The sequence below is a fragment of the Hypanus sabinus genome, chromosome 15 (genome assembly GCF_030144855.1).
Source record: "Hypanus sabinus isolate sHypSab1 chromosome 15, sHypSab1.hap1, whole genome shotgun sequence".
NCBI lineage: Eukaryota > Metazoa > Chordata > Chondrichthyes > Myliobatiformes > Dasyatidae > Hypanus > Hypanus sabinus.
Genome location: NC_082720.1, coordinates 41,039,857 through 41,061,536, shown reverse-complemented (window position 1 = coordinate 41,061,536; position 21,680 = coordinate 41,039,857). Strand labels below are relative to the sequence as shown.

General features: G+C 39.0%; 1 protein-coding gene across 1 annotated transcript in view; it reads right to left on the bottom strand.

Annotated features, from left to right (window-relative positions):
- Positions 1 to 21,680, bottom strand: part of LOC132405448 (netrin receptor UNC5A-like) — a 580,373-nt gene that overhangs the window by 432,805 nt on the left and 125,888 nt on the right. The gene's annotated exons all lie outside the window — the stretch shown is intronic.

The window sequence follows — 21,680 nt, the reverse complement described above, 5'->3', positions numbered from 1 at the left end:
GAGGCCAGTTCAGTTGTGTCATTTAAGGTAAAATTGGATAGGTATATGGACAGGAAAGGAGTGTAGGGTTATGGGCTGAGTGCAGGTAGGTGGGACTAGGTGAGATTAAGAGTCCGGCACGGACTAGGAGGGCCAAAATGGCCTGCTTCCACGCTGTGATTGTTATATGGTTATATAAGTTGGCAGTAATCATTTCAATTCATATATAATGCTACAGTTTTGAGCAAATATTCAATGTCATTGCTTCAATACAGCCCTAATAGAATGCTACCTGCACAGAAGTGAGGCCATATCATCATTTTCAGGTGAACTCAAAGGCTTGAAACAAAGTAGAGTTGCATCCTTAGAGAAACATCTGAAGCACTTCATTGCTGCTTGTGAGATCTTGCTGAATGCAAGTGGATGCTGTGCCTCACTAACTGATGTATTTTGTTGGCTTTAGCATGTTTTGAGCCACCATAAATCCATATGCAAACTTGTGGTTTCTTTGTAGCAACATCTGGTTTCCCAGGCCAGTAAGTAATATACTTGCATTTTCATAAACGCTCCTCATCAGTAGGTGCTGTAGTGCACAGCAATTCTGTATTTAATATAGACAGCAAATGAATGAAGAGTAAAGTCGCTTCCTCACAAAGGTACATTTATTCAAGGCAGCAATGGAGATATCCTCCAGTCATTTGGCATTCAAAAAGGAGAGAAATGTTATTTACGGTATATACAAACAGCAATACATTATACTTTTCTCCTGAATGCAATGGAACCAATTTCTTTAAAATTACAATACTGTATGTAACCTCCATAATTTTACTCAATTAGCACAAATAACTGAGATCACATTTTAAGTCCTTAGATTTTATTGCAGTTGTATAACACTGCAGCAGTTTGTCATTAATGAGACCAACAACATCTTACAAACGCAAATCAGCTTCACTCAGCACATTTCAATTAGGTTCATTAATCCAGTCATAGATGAATAGTCGATCCATTTGGTTGAAGATTACATTTTTAATTAAAGTTATCAAAACAAGCAAAATATGGCTGGTGTACTTTGTGTGCTAAAATATACATTTGGGAAAGGAGAGACGAATACTTGAATCTGTGCAGACACTGTCCTGGTGCAGGGTTTTTGACCTAAAACATGCACAATTCAGTGCTGAGTTCTTCCAGCAGATTGCTTGCTACTTGTATTTGTATACTTATGTATGAAATGTGGTTTCTTTTAAATGCACATTTACCCAAGAGCTACACAACACATTGCTTGTGATATTCCAATAGTATACAGTTTTAAACACTTAATCTTTTTGATTTTTAAATTGCACTCTTAAGAAATAAAGGATATCATAACAAAGTACTTAGAAAATGTGTGCAACATGGAACCAATCTCTAGTGTCTATGTCCAACATAATTACGTCTTCCAACACTTTGCATGTAACCCTGCAGGTCATAGTGTCCAAGTGCATTTCCCAGAGCTAGTTAAATGTGATGATGGCCTCTCATCCACCCCCTTTCATGCAGCAAAGAGTTCCAAAGCCAATGCACCTCCTGGGGAAAACATTTTTCCTTCTTTCTTTGTTAATTTTTTTCTATCAATTACTTAAATGACTTAGGTTTCCAATTTGGCTGAACAATAAACTATTCCACCAAGGCTTTTCTCTCATAAGCTCCTTTCACCTTATCAATTCAAAAGATAAGCACTCTTTATTTTGAATATATTTCCAGTATACGCCTTATTCCTGTATTCTAACTCTTGGACAAAAAAGGTTTTTTATGACTCACCCGACTTCTTTTAATGATATGTGGATATGCAACTCCAAAGTCCCTTCATTCCTCTGTACATTCAGTGCACACTCTTTATTGTGTAGTTCCTTTCCTTGTTGTATGTCCCAAGTCATGACTTCACAACACTACCAATGAAATTGTAGTTACCCCTCTCCTACTAAACTAACCAACCTACTTCTGCACTCTAAACACGGCAATCAACCGTGCAGACATTTTTAAATAATCATCAGACTCCATTACACCCCTATATTTTTGTCCCACAGCTAACAACCATACTAATTGTAAAATCACTCATTAACCATCATGATTTGCTTTCTGCCACTGAGCCAATTTCCCCTTGGATCCTGTGAATTTTCACTACTTTCACAAACCTACCAATCAAGACCATACCAAAGGCTTTGCTAAAATTCATTCAGGCAACATCAGATGAATGACCATCAGACCCTCCTGTATTCAAAGTATTCAATAATTTTTATGAGATATATTCTTCTTTAAGCAAATGAATGCTAAACTACAGGGAATAAAAAAAGTTAACCAATTGGCCTTTAATTACTTGGTTTATTCCTTTTATCCCTTTAAAACATTAGCAAAATATTAGCAGTCTTCCAGTACTTCAGCATCACTTCTGCAGCCAGGGATATTTAAAATGAACAGAACTCCTACGGACTGTGCAACTGCTTTACCAACATATGTACTCTTGTCCCGTACCGGCCATCTTGATTTTCCAGCTGCAAGCCATTCCAACTCCCCTTTTTGTTCCCTATGCCTAACTTATTTGCCCTAGGCCTCCTCCACCTCCAAGGTGAGGCCAATTGCAAATTAGAAGAACAGCACCTCAGATGCCTCCTGTGTAGTCTACAACCAAATATCATCCCCAATTTCAGATGACTTGCACCCACTCTGTTCTTATCTCTCATCTTCAGAACCTCCCAAAACTTTTAGTCCCTCTAGTCCCAAGATCTCTGTTAATCAGTTCCTTTCTCCTCCCCATGTAATCGTCATCCACAACCTCAACCCACTCCCTCCACTCTTCCCAGCATCCTTCCCTCATCTTGCTTCAATCATCACCTTTGTCACATGCTATAACATGCAGCTCCTCGTCACCACCTATTCCCTTCCTTCCTCTGTCACTATCTTTACCCCTTCCTCCCTCACCGGGATAACATTCACCATTTAACCCTTTCTCAGCTGAATCCACCTTTCACTTGCCTACTTCTGCCTCCCACCTCCCCTTGCCTCTTGATACTGGTCATCTCTTCTTTACACATTCAGTCCTGATGTAGTCTCAACTTGAAGCACTGACCAAACTTTTGCCCCCACAGGTGTTGTACGACCAACTGAGTTCCTCCAGTAGTTTGTTTTATGCTCCTAGATCCCAACATCCGTAGTCTTATGTCAACATTTCATATTTCTTCCTTGCTTCTTTCAACAGTTTGGGAAACATTTCTTTCAGACTTAATAATTTATCCACTTTCAAAGATGACTATTTGAAGCTTCTGTTTTTACATTATATACTATCAAATATTTCACACTCTTCCTCCATAACTTTTGTAAAGACAGCTTTTAATGTTTGCATTCAGAAACCACATTTGCCTGCGCAAATTAATGTTTCTTGATCCTAAATTGGCCCTACACCTTCCCTCCTTTGATAAGTGTGCAAAAGGCAAAAGGATAATAAAGAATTTCTGGAATTTAAATTTACTTGCTAACATTTTTCACACATTCCTTTTGCTTTCCTTAATTAGATTTTTGTTTCACTTCTGCACTTCCATACTTCCTCTGCTATTTGCTCATGAAGGCTGATTTAAACTTCACAGGGACAGATGAGACAAGCAGCCAAGGACAGCAACTTTTAGCGTGAGAGGCTCAAGCTGAACCAAACAGAGCAGGGTGCTCAAACCTCCGCAGAGACAAGCAATCAGGCTACAATTAAGTGAAGGACCTCAAATAAACAGAAGATATTTCTCATACCAAGACATTCCTACCCCAAAATTACCTTGCAATAGTTCTTTAGGAGCACCAATGTGAATCACAACCCCATAGTTGTTCATCAGGTGTCCATAATCATATGGCCAAATGGATCAAATATTGGATCATCAATTTTTTTTTAAAGCAGAAGCTCTCACCATCCTCTATGACTCTTGTTTTTGTGAAGGCAGTGAAAATCAACTCGTGAAAAATAATCCCTGCTCTCTACACCCAAGATATACAAAAGAAACAACTCACCAACTATGCTTGAAGTTGTTGCATACACCAGGTAAACAGATTCTTGCAATTATACATCCAATTGTTACCAGGCTTGTTCATTTAATAAAGCTGGAGGCAAGGACCTGAGTGCCATGATTTTTAATAGATGCTCTTAAGAACTCAATTCAGCAGATATTATGAACAATCAAGATTATGAGAAATAGAAGCAAAAATAGCTTCCCCATGTGCCACTCCACCATTCACTGATGGTTTACCTATTCTCTCGCACAAACTCTAGCAAGTTAACATCTGTTGATCAATCGTGACTGAGCTTCTGCAGATCTCTGCAATGGGGAATAGCCTCACTCTGGGAGAAGAAACTCCTTCTTACCTTTAACCAGAAGGGCTAATAACTTCTGAGATTCTGATCTCCCAGTTTAGATACCCAAGCTAAGGGAAACATGAACCCAGGGCATGCCCTTTTCTCACTGTTACCTTCAGGTGGGAGGTACAGAAGCCTGAAGGCACACACTCAGCGTTTCAGGAACAGCTTCTTCCCTTCTGCCATCCGATTCCTGAATGGACTTTGAAGCTCTGGAAACTACCTCACTTTTTTAATATACAGTATTTCTGTTTTTGCAAATTTTTAATCATCTGTTCAATATGTGTAATTTACTTGTTTATTTATGTTTTCATTTATTTATTATTATTTTTTCTGTCTCTGCTAGATTATGTATTGCATTGAATTGCTGCTGCTAAGTTAACAAATTTCACGTCAGATGCCAGTGATAATAAACCTGATTCTGATTCTGACTTACACTCTTAATCCCTTAAGGGCACAGAAAACTAAACTGATCTCAGGCAAGCGATGTTGAAAAGGCACAGACATGTGCCTATAAACTGGATTGAACTATCTTGAACTATGTTAAATAATGCGGTATTTAGTGTTCAACTCCTATTCTGCCAGTCAGTCAAAAACAAATTTGAAACAGTATCAAGGTGGTATGCATCCATAAAGTTTAAAAATGCAATCTCCTGATCCCCATCGGGGTCACATTCAACTCAGAACAGCTGTTTTCGCCCGTTCTCAGTCACAGACAGCTGCAAACCCACAAAGCACATTCCCTGTGGCCACTAAACTGCAGCAACACACATCATGAGAGAGGGCAGGACGCCTGACATGGGATGTTCACCAGGTGCTCCTCGGCTGCAGTCAGGCACCAAGTGTAGGGAATTTGAGACAGAAACATGTTGGAAAGGAACACAGATATCCACATCATTCCAGAAAATTCAGATGAGGATCACAGCCGAGAGACATTCAAAAGAATTCTGATGCTGAGACACACCAAGAAAGGCATTACAGTCATCCCTCCATACCCGCGGATTCAACCAACCTTGGATCGAACATATTCGAAAAGAAATTCCAGAAAGTTCCAAAAAGCAAAACTTGAATTTACCTTGCACCGAGCACTATGCTGAATCCTCGCGAATGAAGTGATGTGTTGGCATACCCTGCTATAGCCTCTCGCCATTTCACAGATTCTCAGTCTCTCTCCAGCACTTGTTGTTTGAACATTGCTCGCCTTGTGTCTCGGTCATTCGCTACTTGTTTTGTGAGCGAGAGGAAGGAGTTTAAGGCTAGTAAGGGATGGCTGGCTAGCTATGTAAAGCGCTACAGCCTCAAGACCTTAAAGGTCACGCGAGAATTGTACAAGGTGTATAAGGTTGTACAAGGTACTTAGTGCAGATGAATGGCTTCAAGAAGGAAGACCAATACTCCCACGGGAAACCTGCTTTTCGAGATGGATTTCAAGTGACTTTCGGAAGGTATTGTATGCTGTCACACAGACCGAGGGTCCAGCGCATGAGTGACAGATGTTTAAGATGAGTTCCAACTTATGAACACATTTGACTGTTTAAGTGTAATGGGCCCCTTTTGTATTTTTCTTTCTTTCATTTATAAATTGTTATCATAAATACTTAATTATAAATTGTACACAGTGCACAGTCTGTAATTTCTTGCCTGGAACAGTAAATCACACAAACCGGGGTTTGGGTGGGCGAGACATCCCAACCTCACAGATTTGGCAGGACAAAAGTTGTACACACCCTAGACATACAATGCTGAAGAAAGTTGAATTTATCACCATGACAGTGGTTGTTAGCAAGGGGCTAATGAGCTGAATTTCCTGAGTCATCCAAGAAGAAAGTGGGTGGGGGGGGGGGGTCCATAAATAAATGGATAAAATCAGAATCCACAGAACAATCACACCAGTGTGTGACAGCTGGCATTGCTACCAAGAGCAGACTAATTAGTAGGACTCAGCCTTAATGAAGGTAGGCCACCAGGCCCTGAAACTCATCTTTGTCCCACCACCCTTTTTAATAAGACCCTAGGGAAACTGCTCCAACCCTATCCCTTGCTCATTCTACATTGATCTCAATTCCCCAGACTTTCCAAAATCTACTTCATCCTTAAACACTTCCAGTGACCTAACTTTCACAGCATCCTGGAGCCTATTATACTAACAGATTAGACACAAGGTAGAAACATCAATCTTTCAAAATCATTTCACTATGAATCAGGTTGGCTTCTCAGACAAAGATACTGAGCAGTTTCCTGGAATTTTACAAAGTGCATCTTACAGTTAACTGTTTATTTCTTTGTTTGTTGAATCTCCAGGCCAGTAGACAATCTAGCCTGGGGATTCAATTGTGTGACATTATTTATGGATCATCTAATTGAATTGCAGCATTAAATCAATTTCCATCCACCAGATCAGGATAAATTCAATGAAGCTAATTACTAACTAATCAGGCTCCTTTCATTTGATGGTAAGGTGACAGAAGGTGTCATCAGCAGTGATATATTATGTTTAGGAATTTCCATGTGTCACTCCACATTGGATCCCATCGAACTATCAGTACAAATATGTTGAGGGTGACTGCCTTTGTCAAAGAACATAAAACAGTAGAGCACAGGAACAGGTTCTTCAGCCTGCAATGTTGTGCTGAACTAATTATACTAGTGATTAAATGCCTATCTAAACTAATTCCTCCTACCTACACAATGTCCATATTCCTCCATTCTCTGCACATTTATATGCCTATCTAAACCTAAATGCCTTTATTATATTAGTCTCCACTACTTTCCTGTCTTCCACTAATTTTAGTGTGTTACATGGATTCACTGTGTATGCCCACGAGTAAATAAATCACAGGGCTGTATATGGTGCCATATATGTACCTTGATAATAAATCTACTTTGAACTTAAACCCTGCCAGCACATTCCAGGCACCCATCACTCTCTGTAAAACTTGCCCTGCATATCTCTTTTGAATTTAACCCCTCTCACCTTAAATGCATAGACTCTAGTGTTAAACATCTCAACTCTGGGAACAAAATAATGGCTGTCAACTCTAACTATGCCTCCCATAAACCCTTATCAAGTCTCCCCTCAGCCTCCGCCACACTAGAGAAATTAACAGAAGTTTTTTTCCAAACTGTCCTTATAGCATATGCCCACTAATCCAGGAAGCATCCTGGTAAACCTCTTCTGCATCCTTCCTAAAGCCTCCAAATCCTTCCTACCGTGGGGTAACCAGATGCAATACTACACATGTGGCCTGAGTTTTATAAAGTTGCAACATAACTTTCTGATACTTGAATTCAGTATCCTGACATACAAAGACCTTCTTTACCACCAAACTATGGACTTGGCACCCAAGACTTCTCTGTACATCAATATTGTTCACAGACTTGCCAAAGTGTGCCTTCAAGGAGCTTTTGTAACCCCAAGATAAATCAATAGGCATCTATGGAAAAGCACTTCAATAGTTTGTTTTGCTTTGGATAAATAAAGATGTATGCAGTTGGAACTCAAAGATTCGTCTCCAGGACATGGCTACAGGAGATCTTCAGGGCAATGCTAAGGCTCAACCATCTTCAGCTGCTTTAATCAATGGTCCTTCATCCCAAGGCCAAGAAAGCAAGATGATCATTGATACCTGCACAATCCTGAATTATATTTGCAGTTCCTCAGAAAGCAATACACAAAGCGGGACCGCAACAACATTCAGGTATAGACTGAAAATTGGCAAGTGAGGTTCACACCACACAGGTGCCAGACAAGAACCATCTCTGACATTCAGAAGTAATAAAAAATTTAAAATTAAAATTAAACACTTAGTAGCACTTTAAATATAAAATATATAAGAAATAGACAAAGGAATCAAAAACAGAATAAATCACAAATAGCTTGAAAATTTATTCCCTTTGTACCAATGCTACAAATCTCTGATATTCTGTGTTAGGTAGAACCAGGCACAGTCTCCAAAAACAGATTCTACCATTTACAGATACACTGCAGCAAGGTCTAGCTCCACTAGCCATAGGGAATCCTGCAGTCAAGTGCAGTTGAGTAATGGCCTGCATAGAGCAGCCAGAAATTTCACAGGTGTCCCAAAACCTACCCATGTGTTACGAAATACTACCTCTTCCAGGCCAGACTGCCAGTGTTTCCATTCAAAACCTTGAGTTGGTTTACCATGCAAAAGACAACGGAAGAATGGATATGACAAACGCAAAAAGAGCATCCTTCAACTGGTAATTTAAGTTCCAATTTAATAAATATTTGCAGAATAGGCAATAAAGGAATACAAGGTCAAGGAAGGTGGATGGAGTTAAGAAGCAGGTCAGACAATCTCATTGAATGGTCAGCTTTTGCTTTTATGATTAATATTTAGAAAATGCACTATTTTCATGTGTAGGTAATCTGACAATTCTAGGATAAGAGAAGTTAACTAATCAGAAGCCATAAAGTTAGGTCAGTATAATTACAAACGTTAAAGATAATAATGGAAAACTGACAAAATAACACCAAAACAGATTAACAAAAGTAATTTGTTGAATAGTAGATTAGAATGCACTTTGAACATGGAGAGATAGATACATTTGCATAATGTGACAAATCATTATGGTGCATAACTTGGAATGCAATGGGGTTAATTTTCATCTTGAAAAGATAGGCAATTCTCATTGTTGGACCTTAATATATAATTGATGCATTGCCTTAGGCTTAGTCAAAGGGAGAGGGCAGAATATCCAGTGAGAACTCCATTAGATTTTAACAATCCAGTGAAGCTTAAATGAATAAATGTAAATATAATAGTTCAACATGTTATTGGGAGAATTCTCTTGAAATGAACTACCAATTTAATTACATCAACATTTGTACTTCCTCTTGAACTTGATCCAGGGATGCCTGGAGGTCATGAAAGATGCCATTTAAAAGAAAACTATTTATTTTTGAACTGAGCAACCTCTGACCTCAGAAAGGTTTTCAATCATTAAAACTAATGACATAATTAACCTGAATATTTTCCTTGCATCAGTGACATCATAGACATGACATCAAAAGCGATTCATTGCCTGGAAAATACGAAGTTTGTCATGATAAGGCATCCTATAAATGTTTTTCTCTGCGTTCTCAGTAAATTAGATAATATTTTGTAACTTAACATCTTTCTGATTCAACGTCCACAGAAAATGTTTGCAGAGTTCAACTGTCAGCCAGTCAGTGACTGAAGGATCAAATATCTTTGATGGAAAGTCTCAGAAAATGATTTGAAACTAACAGCTAAAAAACCACTCCCCACTCACACACTCATAAATTAATTACAGAAACATCACAATTCAACACGCTAAATTATGCAGATCTAACCAAATACAATGCTTACAAAAAGCAAGTTGGTCAGAATCATACCAGATGTTAGAGAATCATTTAACAACAGGATGTAGAACTATTTTCAATGTTATTTTTCTTCAATTAACATATTCAAAAATATGCCATGCCTATTAAAATAATGAACCATTTTCCATCAATGAAATGCAGAGACAATGTGATCAGTGACACTGATGTCAATGAATATTACTTCATGTCAGTGTATATAGACTAATTCATTAAAGACTACCTTACTTTAAGTTTCTTACCCACTCTCAGTGTTTCAAAGATCAAAGACAGATGATCAAAGCCCTGGATCTGCATGTTCACAAGACTACTGGAAGCTCATAAGCCTACTGGGGAAGTCAAAGTCTCAATGGAGGTCCAGAGGTCTGACTTGGTGGTGGAGGACTGTGCATTTTGGGAAAGTGGTTTGTATGGCTAGTGCTTTGTTACCTGTTCTATTGCACTCTGTGTTGTTCTGCAGATCTGAACATTGTCACCCTGTTACATGGTATCAAAATGTGTGGTGACACTTGTAGGCTGCCCCCAGTACATACTTAGTTGTTTCAGTTGTTAATGGGAATGATACATTTCATTGTATGCTTTGATGTACAGGTGATTAAACAATTAATCAATCTGAATCTGAAATGAATCTGAATACATCTACAACCATGAGCTGGATAGAGACAGCTCAGTCTTCATGGTAATCATCCGAAACCATTTAGGAGGTTAACACCCTCATGAGTGATGGGAAGTGAGATGCAGGTGGAATAGAGTACGGGATACAAAAAAGGACAGGAATTAACTGATGGTACAGGGCACTGGGATCTAATTCAAGGAGAGAATGAGCTAATGTTCTAGCAGCATAGCCTAAGGACTGGGGATGGGGCTCCTGGAACTCAGGAAGTACAAAGTGGGAATCAGGAAAAGTGAGAGGACAGCATTAGTAAGTTGAATTCTCGGTGGGGTGTAACATAAAGACTAAGCAATAGAAATAGATGGAAGAGGAGAGTCGTACCAGTAGTTAGGTGTTGGGAGACCGAGTAATGAGAGGCAGGGAGAGATGAAGACTAGCTGGAAATAACAAAACAACATGGACACACGATATCATGCTGAATGAAGGAATGTTAATATTAGGAATTTCCTTAACCTCAGATGTTACTGCAAACAGGTATCTCCTTTTTCTTGGTAAAGGAGTTGAGCTATAAATATTCAGCAGAATCTTCTCAGCATAAATAGCAGGATTTCAGTCTGGATTCTGGTCACTTCAGAGGCCTTGATGTTTTAGTTCTCACAACCTCCAGGCCAGTAATCTCAGGATTGCTGCCAGTACCGGGAAAACCTGGCAAGTACTAATCTTCAAGAGAGAGAATTTGTAGAATGTCTAAGGGATGGCTTGTTGAGCCCACTAGGGATCAACTGAGCTGGATTGTGTGTTGTGCAATGATTCAAAAGTGATCAAAGAGCTTAAGGTTAAGGAACCCTTCGAGAACAGTGATCACAATATGATTGAGTTCACTTTGAAATTTGAGAAGGAGAAACTAAATTCCAATATGTTGGTATTTCAGTGGAAATTACAATGGCATGCGGCAAAGGCTGTATGGAAAGAGGCACTAGCAGGAAGACAGCAGAGCAGCAGTGGTTGGAGTTTCTGCGAAAAATGAGGGAAGTGCAGGACAGATATATTCCAAATAAGAAGAAAATTTGAATGGAAGAAGGACACTACCATGGCTGACAAGTGAAGCCAGAGCCTAAGTAAAAGCAAAAGAGAGGGCATACAAGGAAGCCAGAGCTAGTGGGAAGATAGAGGATTGAGAAGCTTTTAAAAATTTCAGAAGGAAACTAAGAAGACGTTAGGAAGGAAAAGATGAATTATGAAAGGAAGCTGGCGACTAATATCGAATAAGATACTAAAAACTTTTTTTAAGTATATAAAGGGTAAAAGACAGTTCAGGGTAGATATAGGACAAATTAAAAATAACATTGGAGATATTGTAATGAGAGACACAGAGATGGCAGAGGAGCTGAATGCTTATTTTGCATCACAGTGAAAGACATCTTAAATATACTGGCCATTCAAGAGTGTTAGGGAAGTGAAGTATGTGCAGTGAAAATTATGACTGAGAAAATGCTCGGGAAGCTTAATGGTCTGATGGTAGATAAATATCCTGGACCTGATGGAATGCACCCTCGGGTCTGAAGGAGGTAGCTGGGGAGATTGTGGAGGCATTAACAATGATCTTTCAAGAATCAATAGATTCTGGCATTATACCTGATGACTGGAAAACTGCAAATGTCACTTCGCTATTTAGGAAGAGAGAGAGTCAAGGATGAGATTATGGAATACCTGGAAGCACATGACAAGATTGGCCAAAGCCAGCATGGTTTCCTGAAAGGAAAACTCTGCCTGACTAACCAACTGCAATTTATTGAGGAAAGTACAAGCAGCATAGACAAAGGAGGTGCAGTGGATGTGGTGTACTTGGATTTTCAGCAGGCCTTTAACAAGGCGCCGCACAAGAGGCTGCTAAGCAAAATAGGAGTCCATGGAATTACAGGCAAGTTGCTAGCATGGGTGGAGCATTGATTGAACAGCAGAAAAAAGAGAGTGGGAATAAAAAGATCCTATTCTGGTTGGTTGCCAGTTTCCAATGGAGTTCCACAGGGGTTGGTGTTGGGACCGCTGCTTTTTACAATGTATATCAGTGATTTGGACTATGGGATAAATGGAGTTGTGGCTAAATTTGCCAATGATACAAAGGTACATGGAGGAGCAGGTAGCGTTGAGAAAACAGAGAGTCTGCAGAGAGACTTGGATAGTTTAGTGGAATGGGCAAAGAAGTGGCAAATGAAATACAATGTTGGAAAGTGTGTTGTCATGCACTTTGGTGGAAGAAATAAATGGGCAGACTATTATTTAGATGGAGAGAAAATTCAAATGCAGAGATGCAAAGGGACTTGAGAGTCCTTGTGTGCAGAATACCCTAAAGGTTAACCTCCAGGTTGAGTCAGTGGTGAAGAAGGTGAATGTAATATTGGCATTAATTTCTAGAGGTATAGAATATAAGAACAGGGATGTGATTTTGAGGCTCTATAAGGCACTCATGAGACCACTCTTGGAGTATTGTGTGCAGTTTTGGGCTCCTTATTTTAGAAAGAAAATACTGACATTGGAGAGGGTTCAGAGAAGGTTCACAAGAATGATTCCAAGAATGAAAGGGTTACCATATGGGGAATGTCTGGCAGCTCTTGGGTTGCATTTCCTGGAGTTCAGGAGAATGAAGTGGGGTCTCATAGAAACATTCCGAATGTTAAAAGGCCTGAAAAGATTAGATATGGTAAAGTTATTTCCCATGGTAGGGGAGTCTAGGACAAGAGGGCATGACTTCAGGATAGGAGGATGTCCATTTAGAACAGAGATGCAGAGAAATTACTTCAGTCAGGGGGTGGTAAATCTGTGGAATTTGTTGCCCCAAGTGGCTGTGGAGGCCAATCCATTAGGTGCATTTAATGCAGAGATAGAGAGGTTCTTGATTAACCAGGGCATCAAAGGGAATGGGGAGAAGGCAGGCGAGTGGGGATGACTAGAAGAATTGGATCAGTCCATGATTGAATGGCAGAGCAGACTCAATGAGCTGAATGACCTACTTTTGCTCCTATATCTTATGGTCTTAACCTTTTGTTGTGTTGGTGTAACACCAAAAGTGTGTTGATAGTGCATCATGTGATAGGATCAATTGCACTCACACAAATGATAAGTTTGATTGAAGAATGCTTTGAAGCATTCCTTCCAGTGGATACCAGCACCTAATCTATCTTTTCTTTATAAGCAAGATCTCCTCCATTTATGCTAGATCTTCTACACTTACTCCATCCATCAGTTCTTCAGCTGCAAGCTCATTTATTTTCTCTATTTACACACATTCATGACTAGATCTCATGGTCCTTCTCAAACTAATCCTGGTGCAACCAAAAGTCTCTGCATGGATGCCAAACATAGTGGACATCACAACGGTCCTGACATTTGCAGTTCTAGTTGGCAGGGAACATCAAGATACTTACAACTCTGAGATACACAATTCTTGATATTTCTCGGGGATGGCAGTAGTACAGGCATACAAGCAGTATCAGAGAATGCCCAGGAATGGTCCTGGTAGGATCAAAGTTCTGGGAATAGGGAGGGTGGGGTTCAGTTGATGAGAAATCATTCAGCTAGTTTCACCAGGAAGCTAAATGAAATCTTTCTCAAGGGTTCAATCAAGTCAGGTGCTATCCAGTAGCCAAATGAAAAGTTACATCATATTGACCAACTACACTGGACAAATTTAAGAATTGCGAAAAAAGATGTTGACTCTGGAAATTTGAAAATTGCTCCTCAGCAGACCAAATGTACTGGCAGAGAATGACAGATTTACCATTTTGGTTAATTGCCTTTTCATTAGAACAAATTTTCCTTGAGAATTTCTTTTCACCAGAGCTCGAGAGCAATGGGAAGATGGCATGGAACAGACATGGTTGGAAATGGGGGGGGGGGGGGGGGTCAAAGAATAGGTACAGTAGAAGAGAGTTGAGACACCCTGTGGGAAAAGGTTACCTGAAACGGGGAAGGAAGGTTGGGCAAGTAGGAGGGTGCAAGAGTAAGCAAGAGATTACAACTAAGGGCCGGAGCAAACAGATGGTGACAGGATAATCGAGAGGAAATTGAAAGACATGGAGGTAGGTGAGTCAAAGATGAAGGCATCATAGGAGAGTATGTTGGGGAGGGGAGTACATGTTAAAGTGGGTGCAGCAGGCAACTCTATCTGATCCTACTTGCATTTGTTCTAACAGACACCCATCCACTTGCATACACCAATGTTTGTGCAACAGAATGTAACACTCCAGCTACCTAGGACACACATACCACTGTGCCAAGGCTCATTTGATTGTTGGTGTGCAATAACCATCTCATTTTAGCAATGGAAAATCCCAGTGAATGGGCTGCCCAGAAACTTCACAAACTTTATCAAGGTAGAGAATCAAAGATTCTGTGCCAAAAAATAAGTATTTGTTTGATGAGAATGTCCAAAAAAATCCACACATCCATTAACTATGAAAGCAAGCAAAGAGGAGGAGCTAGAGAAGATGTTGCTAGAAGTTTTTGCAGACCCAGGTAACTTCTTCCAGTTTGTCTGCGTAAAAGCTTATTCTTCCTTTCTCATGTTTCTCTTTTCTTTTCAATGTGGCTGGGGTCCTGTTGGAGTCCATGATCTCCAGCTACAGTTCAAACTACAGTTCTCCATGAGCAGTGGGTTCTCATTCTTGAACTTGCCATGCAGACTAACATTTTGATATCTCCAGGTGTGGCCTGGAAGATGTGTGCTTTTGGTGTGTAACCCTGTGTATGACCCAGTTCCTCACTGATGTCACTGTAAACATCGAGGCAGCAGGCGAAATGCACAGATTTTGAGAGATCTCTCACTTTCTCCCCCCCCCACCTTTTGGTAGAGCAAGTGGGGTGAGGGGAGGGGAATGTTGATGATTTTGCTTCTACTTGTGCATTGAGGGGCAGTGGGGCCTTTTGAGTTTTGATGTTTCTGTCATTCGTTCATCGTATTTTATTTCTGTTTCATGGATGTCTGTGAAGAGTAAGAATTTCAGGTTGTTTACTGTACACATTCTCTAATATTAAATTGAACTATTGGACTATTCTTGTACTGAAAAATGCCAGCATTCCTTAAGCAGCAAATTACAAGCTCCTGAGGATGCCAAACAGAAAGCCAATGATCTAAAGTACAGATGGTGGGCTGCAAAGATGCTTGAGATCCAGCAGCTAACTGATAACCGTAGTGTGGATATTTCAGTACTTTCAGGGCTAGCTACTGACCCAACATACAAAGGCCCACACTGGCAGGACCTGAAGAGAAACCAAATTAATAAAAGGACTTCACACCTGTGGGGAGCACTTTGGAAAGCTTCTCAATGGTGACTTTCTCCTTGACAAGAGTTCTCATCTACTTATATCCAACAGAATACCCATACCAGACCACAAATGTTTTGAAAATGACTTGTAGTGGGGATGGTAACTCTAATGGAATGTTTAAGTAATATAGAGAGGAACTTGGACACAAATTTACAACCTGGTGTTTTGCATTTTGTAAACAGAACACATGTCAGGATACCTTTGTAAGCCACATCTATAACAATCTTCATGAAGGAATACAAATCCTATCTATAAGTACAGGTAAATTCTTCCTTCTGTTTGTCCAGAAAAAAGTTGTCCCAAGAATTCTCCTCAACTATACTGTGACAGTGAGCTACTCTCTGAATTACAGGGAGCATTACGTCCAGAGGTGCAGGGGACCCATATTTCACCAATGATGAAGGAAGCAGCATTCATCTTTTTTGGCAATAATTGATCAAGTTTCTGAGTGTCAGCCTCTGAGGATCTATCCTAAGTCCAGCATATCAATGCAGCCAGCAAGAAGGCATGACAGCAGCTGTATTTTATTAGGAGATGAACAGATTTGGAATGTCACCAAAGACACTCGTAAATTTTTACAGATATACTGTAGAGAGCATTCTAACTGGTTGCGATGAAGGATCTCAGCCCAAAAGAATGACTGTTTACTCTCTTCCATAGATGCTGCCTGGCTGCATTGTCATCTGGTATGGTGCAGGGGTGGGGGGGGGGGGGGTAAGTGGAGGGCAACTGCACAAGATTGGAATACAGCCGCAGAGAAGTGTACACTTAGTCAGCTCCATTACCGACACTAGCTTCTGTAGTATCCAAGACATCATCAAAGAGCTATGCGTTAAAAAGGCAACATTCATCATTAAGGACCCCCATTACCCAAGACATGCCCTATTCTCATTGCTACCATCAGGAAGGAGGTACAGAAGCCTGAAAGCCTATACTCAATTATTCAGGAGCAGCTTCTTCCCCTCTGTTCTTCTGCCATTGAAACCCATGAACACTACCTCACTACTTCTTTTGTTATTATTTTTGCACTAATTTAAATACTTAATGCATTTATACTTACTGTAATAGAGTTTTTTTCTCTACTATTACGTATTACATTGTACTCCTGCAGTGACGACAACACATTTCATGACATATTCTGGTAATATTAAATCCAACTCTGATGAGATTGTGCATGCAACATTATCTTGAAAGTGTGCTCCATGGAATCTGTTCTCCTTTCTTCCTTGACGATGACATCGTTGACCTTTTTAACTCTGGAAATGAAGTTAACATAGAACAGGTGTTTCCAACCTGGGGTCTACAGACCACTTGCTTAATGGTATTGGACCATTAAAGAGGGTTGGGAACCTCTGCCATAGAGAATCAGTCAAGTAGTGTGGAGTATTCTACACATATCTGTCCATAGAAATTCATTTTCGTTTTCTGTCTGCTTCATGGTGACAATATATATCATGATCACATCTCAGGTATCCACAAGCTCATTCTCAGTGCAGACTAGTGCCAATCTTGTCAATATCTTTTTTTTAAACAACAAATCCATACCTCACCTTCAACAAGCTGCTCACCAAAGTGGAGCACGTTTAGAGCAGTAATAGACACTGTTTCAAACACCACTGCCCCCCCTCCAGAACCAACTGCAGTTATTAAGCTGTATAGTCAGTGATTCTTGTTATATATGCATTCAGAGCTTTACATCACTGAAGCATATGAGGGGATAGGTTACATTAAAAGTCCTAAAACTAAGGTCTGTCTCTCCTCCACAGCATCTTTTGAGAATAAAAGCCTGTAGTGAGTCTACTTTCCATAAGTTGGTAGTCAGTTCTCAGTGAAGGCTAAAAATTATTGAAACCTGTCACCTCTCTCTGTGCACCAGCATTGACTTTGCCTAACAGAGGAACAGTGTGTTTGTAGATCAACATTTCAAACACAAGGTCTACAAGGCACCAGTAATCCTACACTCCTTTGTACTCCTAAGTCATGGAGCAAACATTTTCAATCACTAGAAAGGTACAGGTCTCAGCAAATCCACAAGCAAAATAAATGATTTAACATCAGTGTCCTCTCCAGACCAATATCCCAGCAGACAATTTCCAATTGCACTCTGGGCAGACCAGATAGATGACATTCCTAAGCTCCAACTCCCAAAATATTCACTCAACACCATGATTCAGTCATGGCAAGATACCACTGGAGAACAATGGAATTATATAAATTTTCCAGAAAGCTCCTCAAAAAATATAGAACATTTCTAGCCATGATGGTGGAAGTGGAAAAGGAATATTTGAATTCCAATATGATAAACTTGAATTCAAGAAAAACTTGAATTCCATTATGAGAAACATACAGAAGTCCACAGTAAACAACTCCAAAACTACCCATTTAACTAAAAACCCTTGAACTAACCTGTGGCAGAATGTGCAGACCTGATTGGCCACCTCAGAACATAAATAGAAGCAAGTCATCTTTGATCTCATGGGGAGGCTCAAGAAGACAAAAGTTTCCTAAACTTTATCTTATTCTTTGTTCCATTAACATCATCATTATTATTGGTTATTTCATTGATTTGACTTCCCCTTAACACAAATCCTTTTTGATTCACCCCTCCAGCCGCATTCCATGGCATATTCCAAATCTATGTCTTCCATGTTTATGGACTTGCTTAATGTCTGTTACAACCCTAATTTGTATGTTCAAAGTTATTGCCAAATCTGATAAAAGGTTATCAACTTGGAACATTCTGTTTACCCCAGAGAAGATAATGTTGGGGGTGCTGAGTTTTCTGCTTTCTATTATTGATACATTGCTAATTGGTGCATGAATCACAAGTTGTGAATGATTCTATTTTACTATAAAGTCACCTGTAAAGACCAATTTGGGATTCCAGTAAGCAATCATGATTCATCAAGTTTAAAACTGGAAGAGTGAATAACTGCTTCACATTAGAACCTTCTTTTAAGGCTTACAGTCAGGAAACTCAAGTAAATAAGACCCCAAATAATAATGTAATCCCAAATGGAAGGCTTTTCCTCTAATACTTCTCCACTGTGGAAAGAATGGCAAACAGATCCAAGGTTGATCAGTATAGTGCAAGTCAGGCTGAGAACAACTTAAACATTTAAAACTATGGGCCAGTTTCAGAATAAGGCATCACTTTTTTTAAGATTCAGAATTGTCATCTTAGATGTTGAAACATTGGGAATTTTCTATCCCCATAAACTGTAGTAGTGAAGTTGTTTCATATATTCAAAAAAAAGGGATCTGCAGATATTTAGAACTACTAAGGTGTCAAGTGGTACAAGGATGGAGAAGGAAAGTCATATTGATGAGACCAAAACTGGTTCAGTAATGATCTTGTTGAATGACAGACCAAGCTTGAGAGGCCAACTTGTCTTCTACACCTGTTTCTTCCTTACGTGGTATGAAGGCCTGTGCAAATGAAAATACCAGAACAAGTTTGAGCCTGCATATGTTTAATTCCTACACAAGTTAGAATACCAGATGCAGAAAGACGCAGAGGAAAACTGAAGACTTCATGCAACTGGCTCATGTCCTTGATTTTCATTACCTTTTATTTTGCAACAGTTTTGAATTATGAAGCAAGCATAAAATATTTTGTTACGTGAACACATTTCTCAGCAAAGGAATTGAAACAGAACAAAAATTTTATCTCTTCTTGCTTTTGTAGATTTTGAAATTTCACATTAGCTTCTAAAAATACCATAAATATGTCATAAGTAATAATTTTGCTAATAAATGGTTTAACTGAACTTTTCCTCAAATGTTGATGAATACAAATTTAGTTGTGATATGATAAAACTATTTTCCAACTCCCAAGAAAATGGAATAATCAAAAAGGGCAGGCATGCTTAGCACATTTACTCATGCAGAAAGGTCAAGATATTAAAGTAGCTGTATTAGAAAGATGATGCCTAGCAAGATATGAGGTGCAAATCCAATCAGGCAATAGTCAAAGACCATGCATTGAGGAGAAAATTTAGGCACTTCACTCCATAAAATTACAAGCTTTTTTGATTCTAATGCAAATGACCTGTTCCACTTGGTTGTAGTTCCGATCCATATCAACAGCATCTGACTGAATCAACAAAGCAAATTGCATCATTACTGAACAAGGAGGGAATAACATTGAGTTTTGCGCTTGATACCTGCCAGACAATTGTGTTGTAGTTTGTGAAGAAGCAGGTAATAACCATTTTACTCAAGCAGATAACTCTGCATTTTCTGAAATACACAGTTTATAAATACAGTACTCTTTCACGCTTTGTAGGTCATGAAGTGATTTTTCTTAACATCTCATTTCAGAAGCATTTATACTGTCTTATATCCTTAGCAAAATAGTTATTTTCTCAAGTTCCCTCAAACAGAGCTCTCTGAGGTTGCTTTATATAAAATAATCCAAAGGCAGCTGGACCTATGAATTAAACAAGGAGGAGCAGACAAACACTTTTAGCCTTTGTGGAGAATAATACCATTGTGTAATTGCACATTGCTGACATCTAGAAAAGAATTTTCATCAAATTCTAAATTAGATTTTAATTTTTATTTCCATTTATAAATTGTATGTTTCATTGTTGATGGTAGTTACACTTTTAGGCATATGGTGCTGATGAAAACAAACCTTTTAGCTAATAAACCAAAATAAGTTCTCTGCCATCTTTCAAGTTGTAGAGAAGGAGATCATCTGATTAAAGCTGTAAGATATACAGTCTCAGAAAACTAAACAAGAATTGTCAAATGAGTTGGTTGGATATGCTAGGGAAACTCAGCAAAAAACCAGCAGCTATACAAGAGAATAAATAGACAACATCTTGGGCCAAGTCCCTACATCAGGATGCTGCCTGGTTTGCTGAGTTCATCCAGCATTCTGAAAGAGCTGTTCAAGGTAGAGAGCATCTGTAGAATTGCATATCTTTGATATGCTACTCCACAGAGTATAGACTCAGCATTGTCAAACTGCTTTATGCTATTCAAAGTGGAACAGTTTGCACGGTACTGCATTGATATAGTGCTTTCTAAGGAGGACTCAATGTCAAGGATATCTTCATTAATTCAGTAATAAAGTAAGCAACTGTTTTAATCACTAGTAACTTACCTTGTAACTAATGACATAAGCTTTTAAGTGCCTAGTGTTTTGTTAGAATGCTTAGAATGTTTTCTGATCTGAAATTCTTATGTGAATTCATTCATTTGTATGTGGTGCTCCTTCGTAGGTCAAACTCAGATCAGTAATTCCACATTTGGAATATTACTATGATACCAGAAAATGCAGTACCCAATAACCCATTTTGACAGGGAATCATTTTGAACAATTCAATTACTATCCCTCGATGCTTGCATGTGAAAATGCCACAGTCCAATACTAAAAAATTAACACAACAGCTATACATTATTAATGAATGTGGTGAGTGCAGAGGATTCATTGTGGAATATAACTTGCAGACTTTGCTCTCATCTGTGGCTATCTAATTATCCCTACATCTGAATATCCATGTCTTTCATTAATTCTTTTAAAGCTCTAAATGTAATTGCTTTTCATAGTCGGAATTACCCTGATATATGCAAAGTACTCAAGCACTTGCAGATATTGTAGGAGGTTCAAATATAGGAAACTTAGTTGGTTATGCTGATAAGAATTAAAATATCTTTCTGGACTGTTAATTTATCATGGATTCATGAAATGACATCCCATATGACAGCCATTTGTGCATTCTGTCTGAGCCGGTTTCAATCAATCCCATCCGTGTGTCCTTTCATTATAGTCCTGCAACTTTTTCCCCTTCAATTGTCTTTAGAAAGTTGGAATTAAAGTCTCTTCCATCAGTACATCATACAAAATATTGATTTTTTTTCCTTTAATAAATCTACCCATATCATTCCTAACAATTAATTTCTATCCTTTAGATATTTGAATTATTATTATATATATTTGCTATTTTTGTGTTTATTCTCAATACCTTTCATGACTTTAAACACTTCTATCAAATCTCCCTTCAATGCTTCCTCTT